This window comes from Capra hircus, chromosome 23 (genome assembly GCF_001704415.2).
Source record: "Capra hircus breed San Clemente chromosome 23, ASM170441v1, whole genome shotgun sequence".
NCBI lineage: Eukaryota > Metazoa > Chordata > Mammalia > Artiodactyla > Bovidae > Capra > Capra hircus.
Genome location: NC_030830.1, coordinates 19,782,974 through 19,808,537, shown reverse-complemented (window position 1 = coordinate 19,808,537; position 25,564 = coordinate 19,782,974). Strand labels below are relative to the sequence as shown.

Here is a 25,564-nt window from a genome sequence, read left to right as displayed (position 1 = left end):
TATTTACAGGTTATATTTGAGGTAAATATTTTTATAAATAGACAGCTTATAGTTTGATCATATTTTCTAATCTACCCTGTGGATTTAATTGGTGCCGCTAGACTATTTACATTTAATGTAATTATTGGTATGCAGGGCTTAAGTCTGGAATTTTAATTTTTTGTTTTGTTTGTTCTCTGTTATTTTTATTTTTTGTTCTCTTTTTCTTGCCTTTTTATGGACCACTTGTACACATTTTAGAATTTCATATTCATTTATCTATACTATTTTTTACTGTATTCTTTGTGCAGATGTTTTTAAAAGTAGTTACTCTAAGAATTCCATTATAGATATTTAACTTATCAGAGTGTACTGGTGTCACCATTTTACCAGTTCAAGTGAAATGTAGCAACTTCACCTTCCTTTTTGTCACTTTACTTTTCCTCATTTGTAATATAATTGTCTTAAGCATTTCTTTCACATATACTTAGAACCACAACAGAGTTATACTTTTGTTTCAAAACTGTTATACTTTTGTTTCAAACATAATTAAGAAAACTCAAGACAAGGAAAGTTTACTGTACTCACCGTGTTTTTTGCTTGTTTGTTTGTTTCCTGATATCCAGTGTTTTTTCTCTTATCATTTATTTTCTGTTTGGAGAACTTACTGTAGCCATTCTTTAAGGTAGTTCATTGGCAGCAAATTACCTTAGTTTTCCTTTATCTGAGACTATCTTGTTGTCTTCTTCATTTCTGAAGGATATTTTCTCTGGATATAGTATTTTGGACTGACAATTCCATTCTTTAAGCACTTGGAAAATGTGCCACTCTATCATTTCTGATGTAGCTGCTGTCATTTGAATTGATTTTCTATATGGCTGGCTGAAGTGTCTTGTGTTTCTGGTTTCAAGACTTTATCTTTGTTATTAGAGTTCAGAAGTCTTGGCTGATTTCCACCCCCCCACCCCCACCCCCACCCCCGGTCAATTGAAGAAAGAGATTCTCTTCTAAACACTACATAAAATCCAAACCTTTGGGTCTGCAGTCTCTAGTCTGAACAATTTCCCAAGACTTTCCCTTAGGGTTGGTAAATTCATCACACAATCATTTCATCCTTGTAAAGCAATGAGCAAAGTTTCAATAGGATTACCAAGAGTTGCACGCATACTCATACAAAGCAGGGCATCTTTTCCCGGAACTCATTCCTGTGTGAATAAAGATAAAATAGAGTATTGCATGCCTGAACAGGGACTTGAACCCTGGACCCTCAGATTAAAAGTCTGATGCTCTACCGACTGAGCTACCCAGGCTCCTATCACTAGGTTTTCCCTGAGTAATTATCTTTGCACATTTGGCCAATTTATTTTATCTTTCAGGTTCCCAAGTCAGATTTCTTGAATTTTCCTCAGTGCTAAAAAGATTCTGTTTGAGAGCAATGTTGCAATTATCAGGAACATTTTCCTTCCTCTTCTCTTCTTTGTCTTCCTTCTCTAGGTTTTCAGAACCAGAGATGCTGTGTCTCCTAGACAAAGCATTGCTGGGTTTCAGACCATATTGCTAGACACAGAGAGTTTCATTTCTTGCCAAGTCCCTCACCTAGATTTCTCCAGACAGTACTCACACTATTTCTGTTTGTATCCCTCTTCATTGTCTTGCACATCTTTCTTGCAGCCTTTGTAGGCAGAGAGAGAGAGTTGAAGGAGGAGGAATTTGAAGATGCAAGAAAATGTTCTGTAACAGGTCCCTTTCTGCTGGTTGTTGAGACTGCCCCCAAGCATTCCTTTGGCAAGGGGGGTCTTGGAGTTAGTTGATGGGAGGCTGAGAACCAAGTGTAACAGCTCTTGCTGGCCAGGCCCAATGTGGTGTGGATTTCCACTCTTCAGTTTCTACTAGAACCAACAGTCTCTCCACACAGGAAAACAACAAGAGACCATTATCTAATCTAATGCTTCTCATTGAACCCATTTCTAGAAGGGAGAGGATTTAACTAAAACAATTTCATAGGAAACAGCACGAGGTGTTTCTTCAGACTCATTCAGTCCAGGCCCTAGCTGCTACTCTTCTGTTTGAGCTTACAGGTTTTTCTCCTTGGAGGATGTGCCTTTGTGTCTTTGCAATAGAACAGGTCAGAACATGCCAAGTTCTGAAGCTCCCTCTCCTTATGCTGTCATCACTCCTTCATTGCAGACTTCAGTTCTTGGCTCATTAGTTTCCATCGAAACTGTATCATCATTTTCAGTGACTTAGGCAAGACAGCCTTCAAAGTTTGCATCACTTCTGATCGCCTTACCATTTATTAATTTTAGTAATTATTGTCAGGGATTTGATGCAGTTTTATGCCCTTTGGGGTGGAAATGTTGTCAATGAAATCATCCTCTAACAGAAATTAGAAATTTGAAAATAGAAACGTACCACGTTTCAGCTTTCAAATTTGAAAGCATGACTTCATCAACTGGCCGCGTGGCCTAATGGATAAGGCGTCTGATTCCGGATCAGAAGATTGAGGGTTCGAGTCCCTTCGTGGTCGTTCTTTTCTTCTCAGCCAAGAAACAGGATCTGTTTTCATTTGACCTCTAAAGGCTGACCTTGAAAAGAAAACCTGAAATGGGACAAGCATCTTTAAAAAGCCAAATTAGTATACCCATTAATTACTGATAACCTTGCATGTTGTCATTGGTGTCTTATCACCAAGTTATACCTCATCAGTTCAGTTCAGTCACTCAGATGTGTCCGACTCTTTGCGACCCCATGAATTCCAGCATGCCATGCCTCCCTGTCCATCACCAACTCCTGGACTTCAATCAATCTCATGTCCCTCGAGTTGGTGATGCCATCCAGCCATCTCATCCTCTGTCATCCCCTTCTCCTCCTGCCCCCATCCCTCCCAGCATCAGAGTCTTTTTCAATGGCCAAAGTACTGGAGTTTCAGCTTCAGCATCATTCCTTCCAAAGAACACTCAGGACTGATCTTTAGAATGGACTGGTTGGATCTCCTTGCAGTCCAGGGGACTCTCAAGAATCTTCTCCAACACCACAGTTCAAAAGCATCAATTCTTCAGCACTCAGCTTTCTTCACAGTCCAACTCTCGCATCCATATATGACTACTGGAAAAACCATAGTCTTGACTAGACAGACCTTTGTTGACAAAGTAATGGCTCTGCTTTTGAATATGCTATCTAGGTTGGTCATAACTTTCCTTCCAAGGAGTAAGCCTCTTTTAATTTCATGGCTGCAATCACCATCTGCAGTGATTTTGGAGCCCTAAAAAATAAAGTCTGATGCTGTTTCCACTGTTTCCCCATCTATTTCCCTGAAGTCATGGGACCAGATGCCATGATCTTCGTTTTCTGAATGCTGAGCTTTAAGCCAACTTTTTCACTCTCCACTTGCACTTTCATCACTTTCCTCTTCACTTTCTGCCATAAGGGTGGTGTCATCTGCATATCTGAGGTGATTGATATTTCTTCTGGCAATCTTGATTCCAGCTTGTGCTTCTTCCAGCCCAGCATTTCTCATGATGTACTCTGCAAAGAAGTTAAATAAGCAGGGTGACAATATACAGCCTTGACGTACTCCTTTTCCTATTTGGAACGAGTCTGTTGTTCCATGTCCAGTTCTAACTGTTGCTTCCTGACCTGCATATAGGTTTCTGAAGAGGCAGGTCAGGTGGCCTGGTATTCCCATCTCTTTCAGAATTTTCCACAGTTTATTGTGATCCACACAGTCAAAGGCTTTGGCATAGTCAATAAAGCAGAAATAGATGTTTTTCTGGAACTCTCTTGCTTTTTCCATGATCCAGCAGATGTTGGCAATTTGATCTCTGGTTCCTCTGCCTTTTCTAAAACCAGCTTGAACATTTGGAAGTTCACGGTTCACATATTGCTGAAGCCTGGCTTGGAGAATTTTGAGTATTACTTTACTAGCATGTGAGCTGAATGCAATTGTGCAGTAGTTTGAGCATTCTTTGGCATTGCCTTTCTTTGGAATTGGAATGAAAACTGACCTTTTCCAGTCCTGTGGCTACTACTGAGTTTTCCAAATTTGCTGGCATATTGAGTGCAGCACTTTCACAGCATCATCATCTTTCAGGAGTACTAAGGAGTACATCTTTCAGAAGTACTAAGGCGTGTATAGTTATTGATACCATAATGACCCTGAATTTTCTTGCTCAGAATCCTTCTCTAGAAGTGGTAGAAAGGAAGGTGAATTTCCCCTTAAAGTAGGGGTGGGTCTCTTTTTCTTGTTGTAGGATCATAATTCTCCACCCAGGAATTGAACCTGCATCCTCAGCAGTGAAAACTGTGCAGTCCTAACCACTGAACTGCCAGGGACTACCCTGGGCCTCTTTTTCTTGGTGGAGATTTAAGATAGACTTTTCCCTCCCTTTTCCCTCTTCCATTCTATTGTCCTTTTGCCAAAATAGCCACCTTATGTGGAACCAAAGCCTCTAGCATTGGAATAGCTGCAAAAGCAATCCATTGGATCATTGGTTTTCTTGTTATATAAGCAGGAAACTCATGAGAAAATGAATGAAAAGATGCAGCAAGAAGGATTTGGTTACAGAGTAGAGAAAACACATGGAGATACAAGGGATTTAACACATGATCTTGTATGCAGAAGGGTGGTGGCTCATGTGGTAAAGAATCTGCCTGTGATGCAGAAGGAAGGCACCTGCTCAACATTAAAAATCAGCTTTCCCTAGATATTCTTAAAAAAATAAAATCAGTGTCATTTTTGGATGGTTTTGAGAAACCTCACAGTTGGCAAGAGGAAGTCCCCTGGATAAATTTCACCAATTTAAACATCATTAGACTAGATCCTTTCTAGCATTGCTGGTTCAATATCCTGGAAATGAAAAGGTGTACTAGGCAAAACTAAGGCAATCTGAAAAGATTATGGATTCTATTTTCTAAAATTTATCAATTTCAGTTCATTAACTTGGCCAATGTATCATCCTACTAGGGAAACTGAGTGAGAGTATAGGGAAACTTTCTGTAATGTCCTCTCTATTTTTCTTTATATCTAAGTTCAATTTTAAACTTTTTATAAAACCAAAATGATCTCTCTTTTAGACCTAAAAAAGAAGAGAGTGTTTAAAACGATTTAGAGCAAAGGTTTTGCTGCAGAGAGCAAATTTCTAACAGGGCTCTTGCACTGGTTAGCACCCACATTCAACAAGAGGGTGACGAATAGAACCTATGTCACTGTCTGATTTCTATGAAGATTTTGAAGTAACATTCAACAGAGGCTAAAACAAAAGAATAAGCATGTGACTAGTAACGGGCTCCAAACGAAAGCAGGGTTCAGAAGTTTTTTTGTGTATGTATGAAATTATGGGGAAAGTGAAAGAATCTACACCAGAACGGGGTCTTGAATCCTGGGTCTTCCGACTAAGGTCCTGATGCGGGTCCAACTGAGCTACCCGGGAATACGAAGGTTTCAGTGGGAATTTATTACTATTTAAACCCAAAACATTTCGCTACTACTTAACCTCACCTCCTTCCCCATTCTTTCCTTTGTATTTTAAAACCAAACATGCTAAAATCTGTTGGTGCCAGTTGAAATGCCCAAGCACAGAACCGCAGCTGGAATCCGTTTCTAAATTCGAAGCTGCTGCCATTTGGGGATACGAACAGCTTCGCCTTTCTGAAACCTCGGATACGGGGGCTACTGCTCCAGATACACGCAACCACAGGTGCGCCCTCGAAAATACTCAACCTGTGTTTACCGCGACAGAAAGTGGAGCAAAGCACGCTCGGAGTAATAAAATCTTGGTTAAAACGGACATATCTTTTTGTGAGACACAGTCTTTCAAACCACTTGCCTTGGAAAGGAGCCTTCTCTTCCCCAGGGCCTGAAGAAAGTGCAGCAGCGAGGCTTCGCTTGGGCACTTTCCACCTCTGCGCCTCTCCATTGAGATCCATCTCCAAATGATCCTCTTCTGTCTTCTTCTTCTGCTTGCCTCTCTTTCTCTTTTCTGCCCCGCATCAGCTTCATCCTTTTCCCCTCCAAGAACCAAGTTACTCTCCCTTCTCCAACCTTCCCTCTTCTGATTCCACTTCCCAACGCTCGTCTCTCCAGTAATAATATAACCCATCCGGGCACCTATCTTCCCATCCCCATTCCCTCCCCTGCCAGAAGGTTTGGGATTTTTGTTCAAAAATTTTAGATTAACAATGGCACCCATGTTTGCCTAAAGATGGAAAGTGTTGTCCTTTTCCGCCTTGGGGACTGATGAAATTTGCTGATTTGTCAAGCTTTGGAACGTTTTAGGAAAAACGAATCTGTTTCACAGGTTGCGCGCAGCTTCCCTTGCACTCTCCTCTGCGCAAATAACTTGATCTGAGAGATGCTACAACAGGAGTGCTCACATTTCTCCTCTTTCCTCTGTCCGCGGCCTCTCTTGTACTGTCTATAAAATCAAAGCTGTAGCGTCGTGGTAACAAAGCCGCTGTCATATTCCAAGTCCAGGTGGCGAATGCAGGAGTTTGCAAGACTACAAGACTGCCTGAGACACATACTCCTCACTCTTTGTTTCGGTCAAGTATTGTGAATTAAATCACCTCTTGTCTTTAACTCACACCTGGACCAACGTCCCCTTGGCTGTACTCTGGGAACCCGTCTTTTTATTCCAAGTACTTACTTTTTAACAAAGATCATGGCATCTGGTCCCGTCACTTCATGGGAAATAGATGGGGAAACAGTGGAAACAGTGTCAGACTTTATTTTTGAGGGGCTCCAAAATCACTGCAGATGGTGATTGCAGCCATGAAATTAAAAGATGCTTACTCCTTGGAAGAAAAGTTATGACCATACTAGATAGCATATTGAAAAGCAGAGTCATTACTTTGCCAACAAAGGTCGGTCTAGTCAAGACTATGGTTTTTCCTGTGGTCATGTATGGATGTGAGAGTTGGACTGTGAAGAAAGCTGAGTGCTGAAGAATTGATACTTTTGAACTGTGGTGTTGGAGAAGACTCTTGAGAGTCCCTTGGACTGCAAGGAAATCCAACCAGTCCATTCTGAAGGAGATCAGTCCTGGGTGTTCTTCGGAAAGACTGATGCTAAAGCTGAAACTCCAGTACTTTGGCCACCTCATACGAAGAGTTGACTCATTGGAAAAGACCCTGATGCTGGGAGGGATTGGGGGCAGGAGGAGAAGGGGATGACAGTGGATGAGATGGCTGGACTGGATGGATGTGAGTCTGAGTGAACTCCGGGAGTTGGTGATGGACAGGGAGGCCTGGCGTGCTGCAATTCATGAGGTCGCAAAGAGTCGGACACGACTGAGCGACTGAACTGAACTGAACTACGTTTTGCATCTTTTTGGTAGCTGTGGGCAAGGGAAGACTTTCTAAAGGGAAGATCTGATGACATAACAGAAGATTCAGTTCTGGGACTCTCCCTCGTGGTGAACTGGAACTGGCACAAGAGGCAGTTGGGAAAACCGCCCCTTATTGGGAAGAGGATTGTGGAAAGATCTAAAGGTTTTTTGGTCCAGAATAAATTTCTCTTTTGCCTGCCCTAGCCGTAAGACAAGAGTTCAGCCCAGAAGTTTCAGAAATAGAAGAACTGAAAATAATGGAGGCGTTTATCTTGCCATTTCTGCTTTATTGACTATGCCAAAGCCTTGACTGTGTGGATCACAATAACCTGTGGAAAATTCTGAAAGAGATGGGAATACCAGGCCACCTGACCTGCCTCTTCAGAAACCTATATGCAGGTCAGGAAGCAACAGTTAGAACTGGACATGGAACAACAGACTGGTTCCAAATAGGAAAAGGAGTACGTCAAGGCTGTATATTGTCACCCTGCTTATTTAACTTCTATGCAGAGTACATCATGAGAAATGCTGGGCTGGAAGAAGCACAAGCTGGAATCAAGATTGCCAGGAGAAATATCAATCACCTCAGATATGCAGATGACACCACCCTTATGGCAGAAAGTGAAGAGGAACTAAAAAGCCTCTTGATGAAAGTGAAAGAGGAGAGTGAAAAAGTTGGCTTAAAGCTCAACATTCAGAAAACGAAGATCATGGCATCTGGTCCCATGACTTCATGGGAAATAGATGGGGAAACAGTGGAAACAGCATCAGACTTTATTTTTTGGGGCTCCAAAATCACTGCAGATGGTGATTGCAGCCATGAAATTAAAAGAGGCTTACTCCTTGAAAGGAAAGTTATGACCAACCTAGATAGCAAAGCTGAAACTCCAATACTTTGGCCACTTCATGCGAAGAGGTGACTCACTGGAAAAGACTCTGATGCTGGGAGGGATTGGGGGCAGGAGATGGGGACGATAGAAGATGAGATGGCTGGATAGCATCACTGACTCGATGGACATGAGTTTGGGTAAACTCCAGGAGTTGATGATGGACAGGGAGGCTTGGCGTGCTGCGATTCATGGGGTCGCAGAATCGGACAGGGCTGAACGACTGAACTGAACTGAACTGAACTTATCTTACCAACACCTTTCTCCAATGATTTTTAAAAAATAACAAGGGACAGTATCATAGCACTCTGACACAAGGGGGTGTAGCTCAGTGGTAGAGCGCGTGCTTAGCATGCACGAGGCCCTGGGTTCAATCCCCAGCACCTCCACAAGTTCCATGCGTTTCCCACACTGCTGAGGTTCTTCCATTGCGGTGGTTTCTGTACACAGATCTTTTTAACTTGTGTAACATTTAATTATGGGGCTTGACATTCCTTGGATCTCCCAAGGAAGTGATGGGACCAGATGCCATGATCTTCATCAAAAAGTAATACTTGGAGTAAAAAGGCGCGTTCCCGGAATACAGCCAAAGGGACGTTGGTCCGGGTGTGAATTAAAGACAAGAGGTGAGTTAATTCACTGTACTTGACCGAAACAAAGAGTGAGGAGTATGTGTCTCAGTCAGTCTTGTAGTCTTGCAAAGTCCTACATTCAGCACCTGGACTTGGAACATGACAGCAGCTTTGTTACCACGACGCTACAGCTTTGATTTTATAGACAGTACAAGAGAGGCTGCAACATTTGGAAACCGTTTTCTCTTTCCATCTGGATCTAAATTCCCCAGGAAACTTTTCAGATTCTGCTCTTTTGTACCTTTCTTCTAGCGTTTCCAATTGTGGTTCATAGCCAGAAGCATTGGAGGTGCAGGCCCCTTGATGTGATGATGTGGGCAATCTGCCATCCGGAGGAGGTTACCAAGAGAAGGAGCAACACGTTCAGACTTCCAGCTGCGGGCACTTGAGTTAACACGGGCATGCATGTCATGGCTGAGGCTTCACAGTACTAAGGCTCAGATACTCCCTTCTCCTGGAAACGTGTATTCAAAATATGGACTGTCTCACGGGTTACAGTGGCCAGAGTGTTCTTTATGGGAACTTCTGATGTCTCATGGCTTTTTACAGCTGCCTGAGAGATTCGCCAAGGGAGTAGAAGGGCTGCATGCCAAATAGAGTGAGGATAATGAAGAGCAAAAGGAAAAATACTCTGAGAATCTATGGTTGGCAAAATGGAAAAAGGTGGCCTAAGCTATTTTTCACTTCTTTGTCTACTCACCCATGTCAGGAGTCTAGAGAATGAAAGAAAAAGAAGAGAAAAAAAGAGAAAGAAAACTCATTCTTTGAATCTTTGCCCTGCGATGGTTTAGACAGCAGCATTCCAACATGCTTGAGTGGAGAAAGCCCAGAGATGGCCTTGGTGGGAAGGGGCTTTGTGGCTTGGCTCCTTTGAACATCTATCCAGGGTTTGAATCCAGAGGAAGCTGAGCTTCTGATGGATCCCTACTTCCTTGTGATCTTGAATGAGCTAGGAGTCAGGTTTTAGTTTCTCCAAATGATGGAAATTAGACACTATTTTAAAATTTTTGACTTCATGTTTTAGAACGTCCTCTTCTACTACAAAAGTTATCTTGCAAAGTCTTTCGTAAAGAAAAATGGAACAATTTTTGTACATTCTCCTAATACTCAACTTGCACAGAAAACGAAGTGCAGAGCAACAATATTCAGTAGTTTGTGCTGATTTCTAAAAAAGTGGTTTCTGTTTGCTTGTTTTGTTAAATACAAGCAATTTATATATCTCTTCTTATTTTCACCCAAACACCTTTGGCCACATCTTCTGGGCCATCAGTATGGTGTTACATGAGGTGTTGTTAATTCATTTAATAACAAGAACAGAAAAGTGAAGTTCAGTGAGGAAATGTAGAAGGTAAGGAATCTAAATCTGCTGTTCGCAGGGCTTCTGAGATTTTACTTTAGTCAGGTGTTTTGGTTGAGGGGGTGGTGGGGAGTTAGCGAGTGTCTTCTAGTACACACTTTGTGTAAATTTCCTGTGGAAGTCGATTTAATATGGAATAAAATGAGCGTGAGCTAGTTCTTTCAAATCATATTTTAAACATTTGCATGGCAAAGGTTTTACTAAGTGCCACCTCACCTTGGGCCAACTTCCATTCACTCACCAAGAAATACTAGGGTTCCGTTGCCTTGTACCCTATCTCAGATTCTCTGCAGCCCAGGCAGGAGTGACAGGCGTGGGCGCGGCAGCAGGAGCTGGGGAAAGAAAGGCATAAGGAAACCAGAGGGAAGCTTTTCTGTTCCTCCCCTTAGACCAGCCAGTGCTCAAAAACTAAGAAAACTTGGAGGAACTGCTTATTTGTTCTTATTTGCTTCCTTTCCCCGTCCTGCCATGTAGGGATCCTTTCAAATGGGGCCCAAAATGAGGGTCAGTTAATACGACTGCAGACTTGGTGCTTCTGACAGAGGAAATGCCAATGAGTGTGGTTCCTTATTTTCTTCTCTTCCTTCTTTTTTTTCCTTCTGTGAAAGCCCGCGTTGGATGGCACCAACGTCCTTGGAGTAGAAATGGTGTGATATTAAAGGGAATCCATTGGGCTACATTAAAAAAAAAAAAAAGGCAAAGGAAATGTGGCAAAATGTGTAAAAAAGTCAAAAGACTGGATGAGGAAAAAGCGCAGATGGAGGAGCCGGGGGTTGAACCCGGGGCCTCGTACATGCGAAGCACGCGCTCTACCACTGAGCTACACCCCCTGCTACTGAGGAGCTCTTTGGGGATCATTTATAAAATATTACTTTTCTTTTGAGATTGGATTTATTTTCTGGTGGAGAAAATCCATTGGGTTTAATTCCATCGCCTGTTAACTTACTAGCGGCTTCAGTAAAGTTATAGTCCGATTGACGGAGTTTCTAGATTCTAAGACTTTCCCGCTCCTGTTAGCCTTCTCCAAGGTTCACTCAGAGGAAATAAGTGACAATTTCTTTCTTTCACCAGAAGAAGTCACAAATTTCCAACACAAATCTTCAGCAGTACCGGCTCTGATGAAGTGCTTTACAGAGGCAGCCGAACTGAACGCCACACCAGGTAGGGTGGGATGCTCGGCTAACGTCCTTTTCCCAGCTGACTCGCATTCTTCCCTTACACACCACCACGTGTTCTGAGATTGTCTTCAATTCTGATTCTAACCCAGAGGTCCCGCACCTCTTGAGGGCTCTTCTCAAAGGACTTGAGTGGGGGAAGCTTTAAGGCTCTATCAATTTAACAACAACAACAACAAAACCTGACAAGGGAATTCCCTGGAGGTCCAGTAGTTAGGACTCCGTGCTTTCGCTGCCGAAGACGCGGGGTTTAGCCCTGGTGGGGGAGTTAAGATATCCTAGATATCCTAGGGCGGCCAAACGGAGAAGGCGCTGGCGCCCCACTCCAGTACTCTCGCCTGGAAAATCCCATGGGTGGAGGAGCCTGGTAGGCTGAAGTCCATGGGGTCGCTACCAGTCGGACACGACTGAGCGACTTCACTTTCACTTTTCACTTTCCTGCATTGGAGAAGGAAATGGCAACCCACTCCAGTGTTCTTGCCTGGAGAATCCCAGGGACAGGGGAGCCTGGTGGGCTGCCGTCTGTGGAGTCGCACGGAGTCGGAACAAATGGAGTGACTTAGCAGCAGTAGCAGCAGGGCGGCCAAAAACAATAACAACAAAAAGCACTGACATTTTTCTAGTCTGGGGGAAGAAAGGGCAAACGCAGGGTGCTGAAACAAGATTGGGGAACCTAGCAAACTGTCAAACTGGTTTCCCTGAGAGAACCCATTATCATAATGCGAACACCTATCACAGACATAGATACTTTTAAAAAAGAACCCTAGAAATCTTCAGAACACAACTGAGGCGGTCCTCGAGTTGGAAAGCAAAGCAGATAGAAGTGACTGTGCAGGAAAGAGCAGAGTAATGGCTCTTTTTTCACTGGGGTTCTTTCAGCTTCCATAACAAGTCCAAAGCCTTATACTGTACATCTTTATCGTGATGTTTCGTATCATTTTGACGGAAGTAACCCAGGAAGCTTTTCGTTTAATCGCTTGAAAACACTGGACAAAGCATTTATTGGTGAAGGCAGGGACTATGGAAGCACTCGATTCTGAATTTTCTTGTTTTAAGCCTTCTAAGCCCTTTTCTTGAGCAAGTGAATTCAGAAGCATTTGCATCAGGGAAACATGTTACAGGAAGGAGAATTTGTTTTGACACAAACTATGGGCTTTTCAAATCATGGGAAAAGATTCCCGATTTTAGTCGAAACCTTTAAAGCTCTTCCAAACTGAGCTATGTTGACCAAGTCTCTACTGTCCTTACTAATAATTTTCTCTGCTTAAAGTCTGAAAAGCATGACATTCCTTGAGAAATGTTGTTGCCTTGTTCCCACACTTTGAGAAAGTTGGGGTTTGATATCCTGCCGCCTTTGGTAATTTCAACTACTAGCAACAATCCATGTGAGAGGGAAGTGGGAGGAGAGAAAAATCAGTGGGTAGGTTTTCTGTTTCTCAGCCTTCAGTCTTTCAACTGACACAGACACGGCTGAGAATACAAAGGAATCTGTTAGCAAAAATTGACTATGAGCCTCTTTCTCTTTCCTTTGTATCCTTCTTTTTCTTTCCTGTTCCTTGGTAAACTGTTTTATATAACAAAAGGGGGCATGGGCTCACTCTCTTATTTCCTCTTATTTTACTTGTGCTGATGCAGTTAGGTTGATAGATGTCAGAGTCATAGAGTTGAAATAGATCAGCTTAAAGGCATCTTTTGGGTAATGGATTTACTTTGGATGTGAGAAGGGGTAAAAATGATAAAAGTAAATTTTTAAATGAGGAAAGGTGGATGTATTCTTAAAATATGGTATTGATGAGGAAAGGAAAAAGCAATACTGGAGTCCAAGATTCCCTGGACTCCCATACATGCTTAGCTTATGTTCTGTTAGTAAGCTACATACCACGCGGACCCTATACTTCAGTAAATCTTCTATAACTGATGACTGCCTGATTCTTTTTGAGGAGTCATTTTTCTTTTTCTCCTACACTGTTTCCAATTTTTATACAGAAGCCAGATGGAACTTGGCTTTCTTCCAGTAATGTCTTTAGAGCGCGTTAGGGTGTTGCCAACTTCTCACATCTGCTGTTTGCTTTGACTGGATTCTGAGAAGCAGGGTATTGGGGCAAATCCAGGGCTACAATAGAATGAGAACGCATAAATGTATACAATTCAGTGATGTTTTGCTCTGTCCTAATTGAGACAAGAAGGCAACTTTTGAGGTTCTTTCAAGGATCAGCTAGATAAATAAAACAGTGAATTGAATGATGGAAGGCAAGGGAGAAGCTTGGTGGATGCTGATAGACTAATACAGGATTAGGGCTCTTTTTGAAGTCCAACACTTAGGAAGACTTGAAAGTAGATTGGTTTATGCAGATATGGATGTATTTCACAAAGCTAGTAAAAATAGAGAAAGTGGTGGGAATTCTGTTTGTTGTTATTATTGGTTTGTTGAGTTATTTTTGCATAAGGAACATAAGGTGGGACAATAAAAGGGAAATAAAGTTGAGTTGGGGTTTGTACATAACATATTTTAAATGCCTACAAGATAGCCTCTTGAGGATGTCTACCTACACATATTATGTATATAACCTGAAGCTGGAATTCTGTGGACATCTCTGAACCTCAGGTTCATACATCTATGTGGCTAGGAGTAGATGGCCCCCCAAAGCAGGTAGAGTGAGAACTTAAAGCTACACATTAAGACATGGAGGTAATGGAGTTTCCCTAGCAGTTCAGCAGTTAAAACTGCTTCCACTGAAGGGGCTACAGGTTTGAACCATCACAACATGGCTGAAAAAAGTTCTAATAGATAAGGAGGTTATTATTAATACATGAGATTGCATCTAGGTTGATTTCATTCTTTTTTTGGTTTAAACTGGTTATTGCTGTCCTAAAATTTCCTTAGAAGAAGACCAATAAAAGTCCCATTTTCTATCATCAGCTTCCAGGTAAAGTGATCATTTCTGCAGAAACTGCACATCTCTTAAGCCATCTGTAAAAGAAAACAACATCAATTCCACCAGTCCCCAAAGGACAACTTTGAGCAGAAATACTGTGCATGGACTCTGGTTTATTGAAAGGGAATGTCTCCTGCCTGACAGCACACACCTGCTGCTGAGCATCTGTTTCTCAACTCTTCGAGAATTCAGTGGAAAGGATGGGAAGGAAACAGAGAGATGGGTGACTTTGTAGAAGCCAAGACCTCTCCATTACGTGAATTTATTTTAAAGTCAGATGTTCTCTAATGGCAGAGGAGGAACATCACTTTGTTTCCAAAATCAAAGCAGGTCAGCGGTGGAGCTTTCTTTGTCTTTTTCCAAGCTCTTACTGGAGAAACAGGAGCCCTCGTTGGAATTCATGTGTTCTCTTCCAGGTATATGATAAAAGTTCAGGAATAATTGTCTATCTAAGGCATTCGGTTTGCAGTCCAAAGTGTTTTCTCCAGGAATGGTTGGAATCCTGATCACAGCACCGTCATTTTTTTCATGACTACTATCTTTAGGATTTTTCAGGCTAACTAAATTGCACAAGGGTTTCTTTCCACTCCCCTCCCCCCATCTTACTTTGGATCTTCCTTCTCTTAAGTTGTGTTGTTAAGATAGTCTAGGTGAAAAAGCTGGTTAAATTGGTGACGTTCCTGGATGTGGAATAAGACTATTCTTTTTTTGTTTGTTTTCTTCTCTTGTTTCTTCCTTCTGCTGTTCTAGCAAGAATATTTACTTTCCATGTGAGGGGGGGAAAGTAAGGAAAGGTGGAAAAGTAGGAGAGCAGAGTCCGCAGGACTGAAGGAACATATATAACGTACATTAAAGAGCAGGGGGAAAAGATGGAGATGCCGGGGATTGAACCCGGGGCCTCATGCATGCAAAGCATGCGCTCTACCACTGAGCTACATCCCCCTATAGTAGCCCTCTCTTATTTCCATATATTAGGAAATAAACCCATTTTCTGTATTCTTTGACAAGACTATTTTGTCAGAATATCTATTCCGCTAATTCGGAGACTTCTACAATTTTTAAATCAGTTTTTTGATGAATGGTTTTTGCCCAAGTATAGTAAATTCTGAATCCAAACTGTTACTATTCCTGCTCTTACTTTCTTCTTAGCCGGGTCAGACCTAGGCCAAAAGACTATGGCAGAGTAGACGGAATAGCATAAAAGACAGCAACCCGCTCACTAGAAATCATTGCCAGGAAGCAGAAAACTGATCCCACATCAACAAAAATTGATCACTTTCTCAGCATCTTTGAAGATTATGCAAGAATGAACAAAAAAAAAGAAAAGAAAAAAGGAACTCTAAGAAATTTTTAAAATATATTTTCCTGTAATATTCTGAGCCGTGTCAGAGGAGCAGAAAATTTTCCAACAAATCCCTATGACTTTCCTGTCTCTCACCTTCTCCTACCATCCCACATAGCCAGGAATTGAATGCAAGTGCCATTCACAGAAGACATTCCAAACTTTTTTGGGTGGGTAAATATTGTGGATCATTAACAACACTTGAGAAGCCTGAAACATTCTAAAAATGGGTAGAAAAGCAATCTCAATTTTGAAAAAATAGATGTTTGGAAAACTCATCTCTGGGGAGCCGAAATAGCTCAGTTGGGAGAGCGTTAGACTGAAGATCTAAAGGTCCCTGGTTCGATCCCGGGTTTCGGCAGCTTGAGTGTTTTAGTTTATATCCGAAAGGAGGGAACCATTATAAAACCTCCGGATCTTGTACTTGACCTCCGATGAGATTGAGCAAGGGAAATACCCTCAGTGAGAGTGGCCCAGGTGCTTCTCCTTTGTGTGCACAGCGATTGCAATGCTCTGTGGGTTTTGGTGTGCAAGATGGATAGTGAAGTTCATGCTTATAATTTATGATGCTAATTTTGCTTAATTATAGCGACATCAAGTAGCAAATTTTAAAATACCATAAAAGAAGAAAAAATAAAGCTAAATTTATGTTTTACTATCTTTGCTGATAACTTTCCCCTGTTTTTTAAGTAAGGGAACCTATATTTTCATTTTGCCCTTGTCCCATACATATGTACCAGGCCCTAACTTTTACATGAAATTAGGATTGGAATACCTGAGATAACATTGCAAGAAAAATCCTGAGGCAAGATGTGGTTTGTATATCCAAAAGGAAACATCAAGAAAATAGGCAGTGTACTAAAATCATGGTCCTGCGCTTTGCTTTCTTAATATAGCCCGGGATCGTGCGGATGTATCAAAATCAGTTCCATTTTGTTTCCAAAACCTTTGGAAACTACCTATTATGTCCAAAACTGGAGGGTGGAAGGAGACTGAAGATAGGGGGGAAAAACCTGCCAAAATCGAATTTTAAGAGCAAAAGGTATACCTGGAAAAAGGTCCAGGTCACAACCAGGAAGGCCCCGCTGGGATTTGAACCCAGGATCTCCTGTTTACTAGACAGGCGCTTTAACCAACTAAGCCACGGAGCCCACATCGTGGCCTCTGTCTGGTTTTCTTCTGTCAGAGAATGCTTACATATTAATGTATTTCAGAATAGGGTCTGAGATGAGTACGATATATTCGTCTCTTTTTAAGAAGATGGAGGGGAAGAGGGGAGAGGGGGAGATACCAGTTTAAGGGTTTTTTTAAAAAATTTTTGACGTAATCCTAAGTCATTTTATCTTCCGTTTTACTTTGCAGTTTCATTGCGACCTTTCTTACCTGTGCAAGATCCCTAACTTTCTCTGGAAAATATATGTGAAAATATATCAGTATTACTTGATATATGCTTAATATATTATTAATAGATAAAATTTAAATATATTAACATTAATGTTATGATAATAGCAAAGTCACCCATAAGCAACCTTCCAAGGTTGAAAGAAAAATTACATAAATGCTATAGACTAACGTCAGTAGCACCCAGACCTCGAAAATAGTTTGAGAAGTTGATGAAAGCATAGATTTTTGGACCCACCATGCAACTCCTGAATGAAGTAAAAATAAGGCAGGAATCTTTGTAATTTAAAAGCTTCTTCAGATTATACTGATGGCCAGCTAGGTTAAAGAACCGCCACTGATCAAGAAGGTAGAATAAGTGCAAATAAGGCAACCTGGTGACAAGTTTCATCTGGAAGAAGTAGGTTAGGAAAGGGAGAGGTTGGGCAGAATGACTCCTGGAGTCTTGAAGAAAGGCAGGCAACAGAGGCTGGGGAATTTACCACAGTATATCACATTTACAATAACCAGGCTTGGCTTAGAAACAATAGTAATGAGGCAGAAAGAGAGAACTACAAAATTTTGAGCAGGGGAAAATATGAAGATAGCTTGCACATGATGAAAATGGAATAAAGAGCTTTGATTCCAGAAGTTTAGCACTAACTTCCCTGGATAGTAACCACCAGTATTCAAAGCTTGTTAAAGGTTCCATAAAACTTTTTTATATTGGGTCTATTACACAGATATCAGGTTCTAAAACTGTCAGTTCAATTCAGTTCAGCCACTCAGTCATGTCCGACTCTTTGCAACCCCATGGACTGCAGCATGCCAGGCTTCCCTGTCCATCACCAACTCCCCCAGCTTGCTCAAACTCATGTCCAACCAGTCAGTGAGGCCATCCAACCATCTCATCCTCTGTCGTCCCCTTCTCCTCCTGCTTTCTATCTTTCCCAGTATCAGGGTCTTTTCCAGTGAGTTAGTTCTTCACATCAGGTGACCAAAGTATTGGAGTTTTAATTTCAGCATCAGTCCCTCCAATGAATATTCAGGACTGATTTCCTTTAGGATTGACTGGTTTGATCTCCTTGTCAGTGAGGTATTATAATTCATTCTGTTGGTATCTTCTTTATCTGGCCAAAGAATTGTCTTTTTTTTTTTTTTTTTAGGTTAGCTGATTTGTTGTCTTAGAATTTTGTAACAGAAAGTGTAGTTTTCAACAGTTTCTTGCCTTGACATGAATGAATGAGCTCAACTCCACTGGGCGTCCTGGAGTGGAGTCCCCCATGGGCTGAATCAGAAGTTCCGGCAGTAGCGCATGCTCTATCACATTCTGAGTTTGTTCTCAGTTCTTGCTACAGGCTTCATATCTTCTGAGTTTTGTTCAAATCGTATCAGAACAAAACTTTTTATCTGTACCTATTCTTCCTTATCGTTTGAAGGAGTGAAAATTTTAAGAGCAAATATGGGACAGCAGAGTAAGGTTGGCGGTGAGAACAAATCCATCCAGTTCCTTTCCCTCCAAGAATGCAATAACGGGAAAGATGACACAGAAATTAGCAAGAATAAAATTAAACTGCTGAAATCTTTGAGATGGGATCACTTTTGTCTATGCAGCTGATGATGGCCATTCTCTTGCTCTGCAAAACCTTCTGCCTTTAGCTGCTGACTTCTCTAGTGTTTTCTGTGTGATTTTCTGAGGTGTACCAGGCAAGGTTTCCTTAATATATGTATATAATATGATGACAAAGATTTTACAGCATGGAATTCCCATCCTCCCTATTTCAGTTCTCTAGACAAGTCACTTCAAAGATGGAGGACAGTGTCTGTGGTCAGAAAGCTTCTACACATGAATTAGGAAAGAGTTATTGACTAAATTTGACCATCGCCAAACTCTAGCAACAGATCCGAGTACGCAGTCGGATCTCAGAATCTATTTCAGTCACATTAGAAAACTCTACATTCACTGATCCGAATACTCATTTTAATAAATTGAGGTTTGGGTAGCAACAGCATCCTTGTGAGAAGTGGATTTATTGTGCAGTGTCTACTCATGCAGATAGAACTCAGATCTATAGACTTTAACATCTGCTGAGTGACTGTACTGAGTTGCACTCAGTAGAGCTTGGAAGATAAGGAAAGAGTGGAAGAAAATTAGTGGGCACGCTTTCTGCTCCTCAGTCTGCAACCTGTTTCTTGAGAAAGACAGTTGAGAAAACTGGGGTAGAAAATTGTGCATGGTCTCTTTATTTTGTTCTCTTTCCACTCTTCTTTCAATTGTTTTTGCAAATGAATCAATAACTGGTTTGTGAATGTGGGTTTGGTGTGATTACTGCCCTGGGTGAACAGTATCTTCCTTTGTTGTCTCACTCCACCCAGCTTTCCTTGTTCTGACACAATCAGGTTTGGTCATGGATTCCAAAGCCCTTGGAGTAGAAATGCTTGAGTGCTTAAAGCAACCAACTAAATTAGATAGCCTCCCTTGAATGTGAGCAGGAAAAGATGAGTAAAGAAATGCAAAATCAACAGTAAGAAAAAAGAGGAAAAAAAGAGAGGCTCAGACATGGTCCTCATGCTCGGTTGTATCTGACTCTTTGCAACACCATAGACTGTAGCCCACCAGTCTCCTCTGTCTATGGGATTTTCCAGACAAGAATACTGGAGTGAGTTGTCATTTCCTACTCCAGGAGATCTTCCCAATCCAGGGATCAAACCCACATCTCCTGTATCTCCTGTATTAGCAGTAGCACTGAGCCACTGGGAATTCCTCAGACTTGGAGGTGGGGGGAAGCCTTAAACCTCAGACATCTTCCATGCTCTGTGATCTCTCCACAATTCAGTTACATCCACCCAGACATGTGGCTTCCAAGAAAAATTTCATGACTAATTACCTTCCTTCCTTTTCTGGATGTCCTTGAGGACCTAATAGTTGGCAGAGTAAAGTTTAGTCTGTGCAGCTCCTTTATTTCCGAACCTCCTACTCTACGTCTGATCGTACAGCTACATCATGAGAAGGGCACTGCAGCCCAGATGAAAAGGACATAGTTACACTCAGTCTTCCCGAAGTTGATGGGCTCTAAGGGCTGCGTGCCAAGGGATGCATGAGTAGCACTTGCATCCACCAACACAGAGAAGCCCATTGTAGAACATACCCTTGAGTCTTCAAATGCTCCCTCCTTCCATTTTATTCCCCTCTGCCTACACAGACTGCAAATAAAATGGAAAAACATAATGTAGAAGGATGTGAGAAAGAGCAGTGTGCTTCCTTGAGAATTTAACTGCAGGTGGGGAAATTAGACACAAAGGATGGATTCACAATAATTACAATGAAAGGATACACAGCCAGCCCGGCACTATATCTGCAAAACTTGCAGTGACTTTTCCAAGCAGATGCTACAGCTCTGGTTCTTAAAGACACAGAAGACAGAAAGAAAGGAGGAGGAAAACAAAGCATTCCTGAGAGCTAGCTATTATAGAGTTTTGAGGGTTTTTTGTTTTTTGTTTTTTCCTTTTTTTCCAAACGGAGTTTTCTCAGCAATGAAGAGAATGCAGAGATTTGCAACTAGGACAAAATCTACCAAATGAATTAATTGATTATATATCCAGTAGCTAGGTCTATGTTTGGGTGGTTCATTACTTAAGCTTTTAAAGTTTTAGTTAGGGAAACAGTGTTCAAATCCCTAGGGGTTCAGTATTGGACTGTTTGCACTTATTCTCCAGTTATTGGTTGTGTCGGGATATGACTCCAGTTATTTTTAACTGGTAGAAAGCAACTGAAATGTTGTCTGCTCTTAAAGTTCTGAGTATTTGCAATAGGATCCTTTGCCCTTCCCTTTACCCTCATGGTTGGTAAACTATTGCCTGTGAACTAAGAATGGTTTTGGAACATTTCCCGAATTTGTATGTCATGCTTGTGCAATGGGCCATGCTCACTTTCTCTATATCTTCCCAGTTTTAATATGTGTGCTGCTGAAAGAGCAACATTTTTATTTTAAAAGGTCAAAAAATACAATAGTATTTCATGACACAGGAACCTTATATGAAATTCAAATTTAGGTGTTCATATATAAAGTTTTATTCGAACACAACAACCTCATTCATTTACACATCATCTATGGCTGTTTGGGGGCTAAAATGTAGAGTAGTTGTAATAGAGATGGTATAGAGCACCTTTTCCCCTCCCACTGCTGCTGTGCACACTACACATTGCACTCACTCAGTGATGATTCCTCAAGTTTTTCAGTGTCACACACATAATATTTTATTATTTAAAAAATTAGCAGTAGTTACACATCATTTAAAGACAATAAAAGCTGACCTCAACCGTGAGCTCCTTTGGCTGAACCACTTGTTGTCCAGTCTAAGTCATATCTGACTCTGTCGTGACCCCTCATGCACTGCAGCACGCCAGGCTTCCCATGACACTGGAAACCACGATACTGCATCGTGTCTGGGCTTTAACATACTGAAGGGATTAGGGTATCATGACCATCATCCCAGTGAGCATCTCCTCCTTTCTCACAGGAAGACAAATCATCCTCAGTATTCACTAAAATACCGAGCTTGCCAAAACCTGGGGTTGAACCAGGGACCTTTAAGATCTTCAGTCTAATTCTGTCCCAGCTGAGCTATTTCAGCCACCTGAAAAAGAAAGAGCCTCTGACCTTTCTTTTTCAATGTTTAGATTGTCAACTTTGGTTTTTGGAAGGGTTCAAGTTCCTAAAGCATGGTTGGCCAATATATTTGCCCACCCAGAAGACTTGGAATATACGATTTTCCATGTATGCCAGTTGGATACAATTCCTGGCGGCAGGGATGAATAAGTAAAAATGGAGACATTTAAAGAGAGGTGTTAGGGAGATATTCAGTGGAAAGCCTTTCTGCTCCTCTGTATCCTGTAGACACTGTTCAGAAGTAATGGAACCTATAGGTAATATTTTGGAGAATCCCTTATTTTTCTCTTCTTTTTGATCCATACTCTTACATAATCTCCAAAAATGATGAGAAATGTTATCCAGTGATGCTATAAATTTGCTAAAGGAATAGAGTATGCAACAGCATTACCAGGCTACTAAACACTTGTCACCATACTCCAACTGACAGGACAACAACTGTCACAAAAATTAGAAAATTTGAAATGACACATCTCATTGCAACAGTATTTCTTCACACACACACAAGAATGTTTTTAATGAAGATGAGGTTGCAATCAAATCAGTCTCTGATTGGCTCCTTTGTAAATCTTTCAAGGAAACCCATTTACCATGGCAAAGAAATTAAAATGTTTACTTATAGTATCCAAAAGAAATATGCCTAGAGAAAACAAACTTAAGACCACTAATCTTTGAGTAAAAACAGCTGATTGAGAATTGAGGACAGTGGAAGCAAAATCAAGAGTTCATTTTAAAAAGAAGGCAAATGATGTGACATTTTCATCGTCTCTTGATGAGTCAGTCTACAGATGTTCCTGACGTTATTCAGATGCTTATTCAGGGAGGCAATGTCATTTTTAAGTGACTGAAGACATAATATGCATGAACAGTCTAGGTGGAAAAACTCCAGGTGAGACTTTTTTGTGGGAATTTGAACAAACAATTCATTACAATCTACTGCAATATGTTATAACTGGTAGTGGTGAAATTGTGAAGGGAACAGAAAAAGTTTTAAAACTTGTGAGAAAGGGAAGCCTAGTGGGCCTCTTTGAATTTTGGAGGGTAGTGGTGAAGTCAATCCTCCCAGGAGGCCTGACTTCACGTAGGGCACGCAAGTGTTCATTTTATTTGAAGGATAGCTGTAGCATAGGGATCCATACTAATTCATGACAGGTGACTAATAGTTTGACTGGCTGACTGATGCTTGGAAGGAAAATTGCTGAAAAGTGAGGACAGAGAGGTTTGATAAAGAGACAGATGGACGTGCTCAGTCACTCACTCCAATTTTTGCAGCCCCATGAACTGTAGCCTTCCAGGCTCCTCAGACAGATGGATAGATTTTACTAAATGTGCAGAGTCTAAGAATATTTATTTTCCATGTAATGCTCTCCATGAGAAACCTCCTAAGAAGGGGATCTTAATAGACAGCTGGACAAGATAACCAATTCTGTTGATGTTTGGAAGCTTAGCTTCTCCTTAGCCATCACTGTCTTTTCCCAGTGGAATTATGAAAAGAATGGCTACAGTGACAGAATGGAAGTCGTGTATAGCTCAGTAACATGGACTTCCATACACCAAAATAGATCAGATTGAAGCCACTGCAAAGTGACTAAACTACCAACATACTTAAAACATAAGTAGCATTAACATCATAAAATGAAATAAATTCAAAACAAAAAGAGTTTGGAAGGAAGATTGAATTAAAAGTTCAATCAGTTCAGTTCAGTTCAGTTGCTCAGTCCTGTCCAACTCTTTGTGACTCCATGGACTGCAGCATTCCAGGTCTCCCTGTCCATCGCCAACTCCCAGAGTTTACTCAAACTCATGTCTATTGAGTCAGTGATGCCATCCAACCATCTCATTGTCTGTCATCCCCTTCTCCTCCCACCTTCAATCTTTACCAGCATCAGGTGGCCAAAGTATTGGAGTTCCAGCTTCACCATCAGTCCCTCCAATGAATATTCAGGACTGATTTCCTTTTGGACTGACTTGCAGTCCAAGGGACTCTCAAGAGTCTTCTCCAAGCCACAGTTCAAAAGGATCAATTCTTTGGCTGTTCACTTTTCTTTATAGTCCAACTCTCACTCCATTCATGGCTACTGGAAAAACTGTAGCTTTTACTAGATGAATTTTTGTTGGCAAAATAATGCTTTTTAATATGCTGTCTAGGTTGGTCATAACTTTTCTTCCAAGGAGCAAGTGTCTTGTAATTTCATGGCTGTAGTCACCATCTGCAGTGATTTTGGAGCCCAGAAAAATGAAGTCTGTCAGTTTCCATTGTTTCCGCATCTATTTTCCTTGAAGTGCTGGGACCAGATGCCATGATCTTAGTTTTCTGAATGTTGAGTTTTAATCAAACTTTTTCACTCTTCTCTTTCACTTTTACCCAGAGACTGTTTAGTTTTTCTTTGCTTTCTGCCATAAGGGTGGTGTCATCTGCATATCTGAGGTTATTGATATTTCTCCTGGCAATTTTGATTCCAGTTTATGCTTCATCCAGCCTAGCATTTTGCATGATGTACTCTGCATATAAGTTAAATAACAGGGTGACAATATGCAGCCTTGACGTACTTCTTTCCTGATTTGGAACCAGTTTGTTGTCCCAGGTCCAGTTCTAACTGTTCCTTCCTGACCTGCATACAGATTTCTCAGGAGGCAGATAAAGTGGTCTGGTATTACCGTCTCTTGAAGAATTTTCCACAGTTTGTTGTGATCCACAAAGTCAAAGGCTTTGGCATAGTCAATAAAGCAGAAGTAGATGTTTTTCTGGAACTCTCTTGCTTTTTTGATGATCAAACGGATGTTAGCAATTTGATCTCTGGTTCCTCTGCCTTTTCTAAATCCAGCTTGAACATCTGGAAGTTCATGGTTCATGTAGTGTTGAAGCCTGGCTTGGAGAACTTTGAGCATTACTTTGCTAGTGTGTAGCTTAGTTGGTAAAGACTCTGCCTGTAATGCAGGCAGACCCAGGTTCAATCCCTGGGTCAGGAAGATCCCCTGGAAAAGGTAATGACAACCCACTCTAGTATTCTTGCCTGGAGAATTCCATGGACAGAGGACTTGACAGGTACAGTCAATGGGATCGCAAAAAGTTGGACACGACTGTGTGACTAACTTTCCTTCCCTTTTGCTAGGGTGAGATGAGTGCAATTGTGCATCCTTTGGCATTGCCTTTCTTTGGGATTGGAATGAAAATGGAGCTTTTCCAGTCCTGTGGCCACTGCTGAGTTTTCCAAATTTGCTGGCATATTGAGCGCAGCACTTTCATAGCATCATCTTTCAGGATTTGAAATAGCTCCACTGGAATTTCATCACCTCCGCTAGTTTGTTCATAGTGATGCTTCCTAAGGCCCACTTGACTTCACATTCTAGGATGTCTGGCTCTAGGTGAGTGATCACACCACTGTGATTATCTGTGAGATCTTTTTTGTATAGTTCTTCTGTGTATTCTTGCTACCACTTCTTAATATCTTCTGCTTCTGTTAGGTCTGCTGCAGGGTTGGGGTCACTGGGTGTAGCAGTGTGTGCATGGGACTTTTTGAAGGAGGTCACCATTATCTTCATTACCTCCACCATAGTTTGGCCCCAGATAAAAGGCAAGGTAGGAAGTGGTAGCGTGGCCGAGCGGTCTAAGGCGCTGGATTAAGGCTCCAGTCTCTTCGGGGGCGTGGGTTCGAATCCCACCGCTGCCAGTCCTTTTAGGACTTTCCTGTAGCTCAAACAAAAAGGGCTCAGAAGTTAAAGCATCTGCCCGCAATGCAGGAGATCCCTGGATCAGGAAGATCCTCTGGAGAAGGAAATGGCAACCCACTCCAGTATTCTTGCCTGGAGGATCCCATAAACAGAGAATGCTGGCTGGCCACAGTCCACAGGGTTGCAAACGGTCGGACAAGACTGAGCGA

General features: G+C 41.5%; 8 non-coding genes across 8 annotated transcripts; 4 read left to right on the top strand and 4 right to left on the bottom strand.

The window, feature by feature from the left end:
- On the bottom strand, nt 1,217–1,289 carry TRNAK-UUU. The gene has a single exon. It is a non-coding gene; the product is annotated as a tRNA-Lys (tRNA).
- TRNAR-CCG lies at nt 2,434–2,506 on the top strand. The gene has a single exon. It is a non-coding gene; the product is annotated as a tRNA-Arg (tRNA).
- TRNAA-AGC lies at nt 8,509–8,580 on the top strand. Its single transcript has one exon. It is a non-coding gene; the product is annotated as a tRNA-Ala (tRNA).
- TRNAA-CGC lies at nt 10,939–11,010 on the bottom strand. The gene has a single exon. It is a non-coding gene; the product is annotated as a tRNA-Ala (tRNA).
- Nucleotides 15,162–15,233, bottom strand: TRNAA-UGC. Its single transcript has one exon. It is a non-coding gene; the product is annotated as a tRNA-Ala (tRNA).
- On the top strand, nt 15,922–15,994 carry TRNAF-GAA. Its single transcript has one exon. It is a non-coding gene; the product is annotated as a tRNA-Phe (tRNA).
- On the bottom strand, nt 16,711–16,784 carry TRNAT-AGU. The gene has a single exon. It is a non-coding gene; the product is annotated as a tRNA-Thr (tRNA).
- TRNAL-AAG lies at nt 25,273–25,354 on the top strand. Its single transcript has one exon. It is a non-coding gene; the product is annotated as a tRNA-Leu (tRNA).